The sequence below is a fragment of the Molothrus aeneus genome, chromosome 14, assembly GCF_037042795.1.
Source record: "Molothrus aeneus isolate 106 chromosome 14, BPBGC_Maene_1.0, whole genome shotgun sequence".
Lineage (NCBI taxonomy): Eukaryota > Metazoa > Chordata > Aves > Passeriformes > Icteridae > Molothrus > Molothrus aeneus.
In genome coordinates, this window is record NC_089659.1 from 3,397,695 (window position 1) to 3,407,370 (window position 9,676).

A 9,676-nucleotide genomic window follows, 5' to 3' on the forward strand; every position below is an offset into this window, starting at 1 on the left:
TTTTCTATGTTTTTCTGTTTAGCCATCTTATTCTTGTAGCCTTTTCTCATTCTTTCTCAGTGCAGTTAAGCAGGCAACAACTTATATGTAGGAAAATCAAAAGGAGTAATGTATATGTACATATAATGGTATAAAGTTCAGGATTTTACAGCCAGGCAATGAGAAATCAACATTTAAAAAAATGAAGGCATTTGCTTTTTTTTTTTGTTGCATGAATGTGGATTTAGGAGTTTAATTGTAAGTCCCTGAGTTGGTGTTTTGTGCCATGCAACAACCAGATCCATGCTGTGATAAAGCGGCTTCTCAAGAAGCAAGAAACTGAGGTTATCAGCTTTCAAGAAGCTGCCTTTTCTCTTACTTCTGCAGTATTTATCCCCTAAGCCTCTTGCCAAGCACAGGAGGAGAAGCAGCTGTTTAAAATTAGAGCAGTACACATGTTAACAAGTGCCTTTACATCCCCTGGCAGAGGCATGGGAATACACTGGAAAATAGCAGGCTTTTAAAGCTGCTTTTCTGCACTGCAAACTGGTGTATCTGAGAGCTCCAGGTTTCTAGGTGTGCCCTGTTTTCCAGGCAGGGCTCCTCAGCTGCCTGCACATTTTCTGTAAACCTGCCAGGGAGCTGGGCAAACAAGGAATAGGCAAAATTGGCAGAATATCCCAATTTTTTGGGCTGGATTCTGCTTTAGAGGAGTTTCTGTGATGGAAGCGTTGCTCCCATGCAGAACGTAACATTGGGAAACTCCAATTTCTTACACAGAGGAGTTTTTATATTCAGCCAAGCACAAATGAGGGTGCTGAGCTGGTGCATGGGAACACACTGTAAAATAGCAGGCTTTTAAAGCTGCTTTTCTTCACTGAGAGCTGGTGATGTCTGAGAGCTCCAGGTTTCTAGGTGTGCCCTGTTTTCCAAGCAGGGCTCCTCAGCTGCCTGCACATTTTCTGTAAACCTGTCAGGGAGCTGGGCAAACATGGAATAGGTAAAATTGGCAGAATATCCCAATTTTTTGGGCTGGATTCTGCTTTAGAGGAGTTTCTGTGATGGAAGCGTTGCTCCCATGAATGTAACATTGGGAACCTCCAATTTCTTACACAGAGGAGTTTTTATATTCAGCCAAGCACAAATGAGGGTGCTGAGCTGGTGCCTGTGAGTGTCAGGTTCTTCTCACTGGTAGTGAGTGGCAACGTAGGAGGAAACAGCCCCAGGTTGTGCCAGGGGAGGTTTCAGTTGAAAATTAGGAAAAATTTCATTGTGCAAAGGGTTGAACAGGGAGTTCAGTGGAGTCACCATCCCTGGAAGTGTCCAAAGAACGTGTGGAGGTGGCACCTGAGGACAGTGCTGGTGCTGGGCTGATGGTTGGACTTGGTCATTTCAGAGCTCGTTCCCAGCTTGAGCAATTCCAGGTTTCCACATCTGTGATTTAGGAGCTCGGTGGGGGCAGCTTGGCCCAGTGCTCCTTCATTTTGGGCTGATTTTGCTCTCGCTGAGAGCAGGGAGAGCATCACTCACCCTTCCCCTTGCCTGCCCCGCATGAGTTTGGACAGCTCCACACCCACCTCTGCTGCCCCTTCCCAGCTCCCAGGGCTGCCTTGTCCTCAGCAAGACCCTCTGAGCCTCCTCTCCCCCAGGGGACTGGAAACCTGAGCCTGTGAGCCTGCAGCTCCCCGGGGAAGAGCACCACATTAGCCTGGAATGATGACCTGGCCAGCAGTGTTTCCCCTGGGGTCTCTCACAAGATATTATTTCAAACCTGGGATCACCTTCCCAGAGCCTCAGGACTGAGTGTCAGCAACATCCCCTCTGTGTTTCCACACCTCTTCCACTCTAATCCTTCTGTTCTCCTTTTCTTTCCCCCCTGCTCTCCTTTTCCCTTCTCAGCAGCTCTGTGTCTGGGTGAATATCTGAATATTCTTGGGCTAAATTGGTTACTGTTTGTATTCTGTAAACCCCACTCTTCCAAAAACATGGATTATTGAGGTTCTTAAATACAGGTACATTGCACTTCCCAACTGATGGTTAAGGTTTTAAAAAGTTAAAAGTTTTTAAACATTTTGCATGTTTAAAAACTTCATCCTTTTCCAAGTCCACCTAAATAAAAATCAAACAAAACACTGTAAGGTGGAAGTAATCGAGTTTTTGAAGGTGACAGTTGAAACCCATCTGTGAGAATGAATCTGTTTTACTTTTGGTTAAATCACATGGAAATTAAGGTTTTATTTTAGGCAAGTCCTTGGCTACTCCTAAGAAGCACTGTAGTATCACAAAGAGTCTTTCCAAAGTGCTTTGGTTATGTTGCTTGTTACTCTGACAAGAGGTTGCAGAAAAAATTTAGGTTAAATTTTATGTTGCTCTCCCAGTTTCCTTAAAATTCTGTTTTTCATGTGTGAGACAGCCATTAACATCTGGATGAACAAATCCATCTTGCAGAAGTGCTTCTGAATATTTAAATCCCAGCTTAATATATTGAAGGAGGAAACTTAATTATGCTGTAAGTATGCAAAAATAATTATTTCTGTTCTCAAAAAAATAGATCTTTCTGAAACAATTTGTATATAAACCTTTTTTCAGAGGGGATTGTTTAATTCCTGTTTACAAGTGTTTGGCTTTTGTAACTATGGTTTTGCTCTAAGTTTCCCCCCCTTTTCCCCCCTATTTTGCTCATTAGAAAGCCATGCTTCAACCTATTTGTTCAAACAAAGATGTTTCCTCTCAATAAATCATCAGATGAGCTATTGGCTTCATAATCTTTACTTAAACCCAAAAATATCCACATGGGTGCACAGCATTTGGCTAATTAATTTCTGATAATTTGCAGTGTTCGCAGCCAGCTGCCAGGGGCTCCTGTGAGTGTTAATCTGTTAGCCATGGTGAAATGATTGGAGATCTGCTCCTGCTGGTTGCCAGATAAATTCTTCCTATGACAATGTCACTAGGTTAATTAATTCAATTAATGACTCCCAGTGCAATGTTTTTCTTTGTCTTCTTCATTTGCCACAGGCTGCTGAACAGGTACTCCCAGGGATGGGTTCTGAAGTTGTGTCTCAGATAATGAATTATGTACCATTTTCATGTCTGGTTCTGAAGTGTCTTAATTTTTTTTAAATGAAGTTCAGTAGCAGTTAATTCCATCAGAAATTAGTTTGTTTTCTGTTTTCTCTTAAATGTAAGCAGTCAATTACCCATCAGCTTATTATTTCCAGGTACAATCATGAGTTTAGGTAACTTTACTGTTAGATAATTGTTACTCACTGTGTAACTTTGCTCTACACAAACTGTAAATTTGCTTTCACCCTTCAAAAGAGGAACTTCCAAGCTGGATCAGCCCTCAGGTGTATCTGCCTTATCACTCCAGATCTGTTCTCTGGTTTGAAATTTAAGAAGTAGAAAAATGCATTTTATTTATAGCTGATGGTTTTTTTGTTAAGGAAAAAGTGAAAGGAAGGATGTTTCCAAAGGGGACATGTGGAAAGGATCTCAGAGGCAGCCCCAAGATTCTCTGTCTTGAATGCCACCTCAGTTTGCTGGGCAAAACTGGGAGGCTTTGGAGAGAGCAGCCTTCACTTTTTAGATCAGCTCATCTAAAAATGGGAGTAAAGCACAGAGCAAGCAGTAAAATGTGAATGAAAGTAAATTTTTCTTCTCTTCAGCTAAGGAGATAGCAGGGGCATCATGACCTGCATCCCAGTCATGGTCTCTGTTGATCTGGCTGTGCACCACCACTCCTGGGCCTTCCTGCAGATCCCTGTGGATTTACATTATAAATTGATATTTGTACTGAGGCCACCCTGTATTCTCCCTACTGTGTTTCCTTTCATGGCTTTGTTTTTATTCCTTTTCTTGAATACAAGGTGAAAGCATTTGAATGTCAATTTTGGGTTTGGAAAAGAGCTGAAACAAGCTGTAGATCCAAATCCCACCACCACTGAGATCCTGCCCTGTGGCAGCTGTTTTGGCTTAGCCTCCATTTGGTAGGTGACTAAACCAGGCTTAGAATCAATTTGATCATCTGGAGGACTGGTTTAAACCCAGTGAGGGCTCTAAAAGGCTTCCAGCAAAAGCTGTGTCTTGTCCTGGGGCAACCTGGAGGAAAAATGCAGAGAGGAACACGTTGAGCTGTTAGCAGGAGATCCAGGCTGGCTCTCAGCATCCCCCAAAAGCTGAGGAGCAGCTCACAGCTGGTGCCAGCTCTGCAGTAAAGGTGTGAACGTGGAAAACCCTCTCTCTGAAGGACCAGAGGGAGCTGCCTGTTTCATTTGCCCCACAGAGGAATATGTGGCATTTGGGGCTGGATTTTCAGAGATTCTCAGCTGGCTCCCAGTGCTTTTCTCCTGTGCCATATTCACCTCTCTGAATTGTGGGTTCCAGGTCTTAAAAAAGAATTATGATGTCTGTGGTGGAGGGAAAAGGGAGGGTTTCACACCAAGGGAGGAAGAAGGGAGATCTCAGCCACTTTTTTCTATTAATTATTTTTCTATTAGTCAGCAAGCTGAAGGGTTTTGGTACAAAGCCTCACATGTGTCAAAGCCAGGACCAGGACCATGAACTGTGGATTGAGGGTGAGGTGTCCCTGCTGGTTTGGGAGGTGTCTGCTCTCCCCACACCAGGGGCACACCCTTGGCTCTGTTTCCAGGCACAGCAAGAAGCATTTTGCCTGAGTAAAGGCAAGGAGGATCAGGCTCCACAGTGCAATTTCATAAGAAAATGAAGTGGATGTGATCCTTCTCTCCAGCCCATGCAGGAAGGGAGGGAAGGGACACCTCAAGTTCACTGCTGAGCTCTGCCAGCCTCAAACAAAGCCTGCCCTGAAGTTTATGGCATCTTCTGCCACTTGTCATCTCATGAAAAGCCTATTATCCCCCCGAGGGGGAAATCACCACGTGCTTTTCTTCGAGTCCAGCCCAAACACATCATTTTTAAATAGAAACACTCTGGTGCTTGGTGCCAGGGCCCTTCAGCAGGAGCAGCTGGCCAGGAGCAGCATTTCACTGGAGCTGCTGCTCCCTGCAGCAAAGGCTGTCCTTTGTCTCTGGAGCTGAGTGAGAGAAACCAGGATATGCAAATTTGGGCCTTGGATCTTAATTATGAGCAGCAGGTGTCTGTGCAAGAGAGCTCAGGTGAGGGGGCACCCAGCTCCCTGCCTTGTACAAAGGGAGGGCTGCAAAGTTCTAATTAATTAGCCACCTTAATGAGGGCCTTGTCTGCTGCTCCAGCTTGGTTTTCTCCACAAAGAGCAGTTTAAAAAGCAGTGATGCAGCTCAGCCTCTGAAGAGCAGCAAGAGACAGCAGCAAGGATGAAATTACCACGATGAACCACAAGAAATCAATTTGTGGCAGTGCAGACTGTGATGGATCATCCTGCTGGAGAAATTAATTGTCTGAGGAACATTTCTTCAGGATGCCTTGACCAGAGGAGCATCTTCCCAGTGTGTTGGTAAACCTAAATCTTTGGGGAGATAACTCTGTTTACCTTTTACTGATTTAAAAATGGGTAATTATGATGGTTCTTTTCGAATTTTTGTCAGCACACCACTAATCACACTGCAAGCATTAAGGTCAGGCAAGTTGGGGGCATAATTCATGGCTAAAATAATGTGTAATTAGTGTTGGGCTGCTGTGGCTCTGCCTCATGTCTGACAGGCACAGGTAAGGGAGGGCACAGAGGGATGGTGCCTCCAGACCAGGTAAAATCCACATTTTGTCCAGTCTGAACCCTTGTCTGAATGGAAAATTCAGTTTCTACGTCCATTCAATGATGTTTTTTGTAGAAGGGTGTAAATATTGTACCATTTATTGAAAAATTAACCATTACTTTTCCTTTTTGTTCAAGTTACCAATCTGTTTTGTAATGAAATGAATAAAAGCCAAGGTAGACACTGTGGTTTCAGCTGATTTAAGGTCATGCTGCTGTGTGAGAGAGAGAATCTCAGGGCCTGGTTGTGTGATGCTGCCCTGGTCCTGGCTTTGACACGTGTGAAGCTTTGTACCAAAACCCTTCAGCTTGCTGACTAATAGAAAAATAACCCAGAAAAAAGTGGCTGAGATCTTCCTTCTTCCTCCCTTGGTGTGAAACCCTCCCTTTCCCCCCCACCACGGACATCATAATTCTATTTTAATTAGGGAAGTTTAAGTAGTAGCAGACAGGAACCCCCCATGTGGACAGTAGGGAATAAGCTGGAAAATATATTTTAATGGAGTGTAGTATTTTGGGTGGAGACCTTGGGCCGTTTCTGGCACAACCCAGTTTTTTTATTACACAGCTCTTGGACTGGAGCAGGTTCTGTTTGCAGCCTTTCAGTCAGTCCTCTTCCCAAACTCCTTTTTAGTTTTCTTTCTTCCTTCTTTCCCCTCCAACTGTGGCAATATCCAAGCAGACATCTGGGCCCTGATTATGCACACCTTGTGTGGCCACTGGGGCTGCTGCAAAGTGGGTGTTAAACAGCATCGTTCTTATGTGGCAGAGCTTTACACCCCTGGGTAAATGATTACCTGAGCTCCAGAGAAATGAACTGCCAGCCTCAGTGCAGTTCTGCCACAAATCTGGAGCCGTGAAGTTTGAAGGAATCAAATCCTTTCCTCCTTTGGAAAACAAAATCAGACCCAAAAGAAATATAAAATCCCCACATGTGGAGGAAAGGCATTTGGCTGGTTTACAGCAGGATAGCTGAATGGGTGACCTCACATGGGAAACAGTCTACATAAACAAATAATCATTAAACAAAACCACTTTACTTCTCTAGCCCTGCTGCTTCTTGCACAGCAACAATCCCTGATTTGTTTTGCAGTAGGAAACTTTGGGATATGGGTACAAGTTTAAAATTGTGACATCCTATTCATTTGTAATTCTTTCCATGGCCAGGAATATTCCTGAGTGAGAACTGAAGCATCTCTGCTTGTTTGGAGGAAACACAGGACAAAACACTTCAAGCCACTTTGAACAGGATAAATGGATGAAGGCTTCAAGGTAGGATCATCTGTTTATTTACACCCATTGTCTCCTTGTTTCCCACACAAATATATTCTGTGTTTAAAATGTATAAAGCTGGGCAAGCCCTTCTCACGCTGTTCCCAGTAAAATATTGCTCACTGCATCTCTCCTGACAAATAGGGCTCTTGTTGTCCAACTTTCCCTCTGCTGAGGTTAATGATTAAGTGGTTCAGGAGGTTAATTCCTGCAGATAGTGTTGTCTTTGCCTTGAACAGATGTTGGTAGTGCTTTAATGTGGTTATCAAACTCCGCTGCCCTTCATCCTTTGCTCTGTGCAGCCCTGGGCTTTGTTCCCCGTGCATTCCTGGCCCCCTCTATGGAGATCCAGCAGAGCTGAACATCCCATGGCCTCGGGGCTGCCTCCCCCGGGGTCAGCCGGGCAATGCCCAGATCTGCCACCCAAACCCAGAACAGCCACAGCTGGAAATGTGCGGCAGCACAGGATGCCCGCTGGGGCTCATCTGGAAAGCCACTCACAGCTTTGACATCATCCCAAGCCCCCACAGGGCAGAGCTTCACCCCAAAATCTGCCCCCCCCTCCTCCTCCTCCTCCTCAGCACCTCCTGTCTTGCCAGGAAATGAATTTCCAGCGTGTCTGAAGAGTTCTGTGCTGTAACCAGCACCCGCAGCAGCCTGGTAAAACCCCAGGGGCTGGACCAATATTTGCAGCCTGGAGCTGCATCATTACAGGAGCTGCTGGATGTGTGCAGGAGTCCTTTATTCCCACAGCCACTGCCTCATAGCCAGCCAGCAGCAGCTAAAAAATTTAAAAAACCCAACCAAACCAGAAAATCCAAAAAACAACAACAAAAAGCCCCACAAAAACAAACAAACAACAAAACCCAAAAAAAACCCCAAAAAACCCCACCTCCCCCAAAAAACCAACCAAACAAACAAAAAAAACCACCCAAAAAACCCACCAAAAAAAACCCCAACCAAACAAAAAAACCTCCAAAATAAAAAAAAAAAAAAAACCAAAAACCCAAGAACCCCTCCCAAAACTTTATGATTTCTATAAACAGACCTTGAAAGGGTTAATTTTAGGCTGGCCTCAAGCTGGGATTGATATAGTTGAATTTGATATATTTGATATATTTGAATTATATTTGAATTTGATATATTTGATTGATATATTTGAATGTCTGTCAATGCCATAAATGAAACATCATCTTGGATTTTACCTGGTTGTCATTCTTTGTGAAATTGCCTCCTGTCCTCTCCCTGCACAGCTCCAGACCTGCTGGCAGGAATCCTGTTGGGGTTAAGATCATCTAACCTCACTCAATCTGAAATATGACAGTATAATTTTAATGATGGCACTGGTTTTCTTGTTATGTGCATTTTGGTATCACTAACTGACAAATTGTATCCAGATCAAATACAATATAAAAGACTGGATTTTAACTTGGGGAAAAATACTGTTAATTTGAAGGAGTTAACTGGTTTGTGGAATCACAAGAACCTTGTGTTTCTGTACTATGGAGATTTAAAGAAAAATAATTCACAACTTCAAAGAGAAGCAGGGTCCTGTGACCAAAATACACATTGGTATTTTAAATAAGAAGATGCAAAAAAAAAGAATACAAACTTTATGATTTCTATAAATAGTCCTTGAAATGATTAATTTTAGGCTGGGATTAGTTATATTTGAATGTCAATCCTTCCAGTGCCACAAGTGAAACATCATCTTAGACTTTACCAATTTGTCATAATTTGTGAAACTGTAAATGGAGAGGAATTGTGGCTTTTTGCTTCTGTTTCCTTCCAAGCTGGGATGAAACTCGTTGACCTGTCCTTGATTAAAAACTCCTTCCTTGTCTTTCCTTGTCTTCCAGCTGAGCATCTTGCTCTCTCTACTGATGCCTTAAGGAGCTGGAGCAGAGGCTAAATGGAGTTTAGGGGAATAAAGAGGAGATTTATTGAAGATATAAAGAGGATATTTACTGAAGAACCTTCAAAGGCCACACCCTGGCAGTAGCAGAGCCACAGCTGTGGCTGTGCCTGGATGGCTCCAAGATGGAAGCAGAAGAGGCCTTGGTCACCAGATCTCACACTTTGATCAGTTCTGCTCCATTTGCATATTGGAGTTCATTGTCCAATTACAGCTTTAGGTTATGAAGCCCCATCCTTGTTGTTTTTCTCTCTCCAGCCCACGTTGTTTGTGCCCTTGGGGCTGAGATTTGGATCATTTGTCCTTGGTCCCCAGCTGGAGCAGGAATTGTTTTGTCTCCCTGCTCTGTGAAGAGACCTCACCATCCCCTCATATGAAACCCAGACCCACATCTTACTGTCCCTTATATGAAACCCAGACCCACACACCAAAGCAACAAAAAATACAAAAAAAGAGCAAAAAAATAAAAGCTACACCCCGAGGTATCACTGCCTTTGCTCCTTGCTTCTTGGGGCTCACTCCCTGTGTTTGCTGTTGGTGCTACAGGAGACCCAGCTCTGATTCAAAGTGATGAGAGCCAGAGGAGCTCAGCCCTGAGGAGTTCCCAGGGGCAGACAGGAGCCAGGTGGGCACGGAGCAGCAAGGGTCTGGCTGGGGACATTGGTCAGTGACACTGAACTGGGCCCAGGCTTCCCAAAGTGCTCCTCTTCACCCTGCTGGAGCTGGGATTCCCAGAGGTTTCCACAACAATGGAGTTAAAAAGCTCCTTTCCCTATGGATGACTTATGTTTAGCCAAGAG

The 9,676-nt window shown here is 44.0% G+C and overlaps 1 long non-coding RNA gene across 1 annotated transcript in view; it reads left to right on the forward strand.

The window, feature by feature from the left end:
- LOC136562634 (uncharacterized) overlaps window positions 1-9,361 on the forward strand; it is a 35,036-nt gene extending 25,675 nt beyond the window's left edge. Inside the window, exons 6-8 of the long non-coding RNA XR_010784538.1 lie at window positions 2,393-2,488; window positions 6,857-6,961; window positions 8,821-9,361. This is a non-coding gene — a long non-coding RNA (uncharacterized lncRNA). The remainder of the gene's footprint in view (window positions 1-2,392; window positions 2,489-6,856; window positions 6,962-8,820) is intronic.
- The last annotated feature ends 315 nt before the right edge of the window (window positions 9,362-9,676 follow it).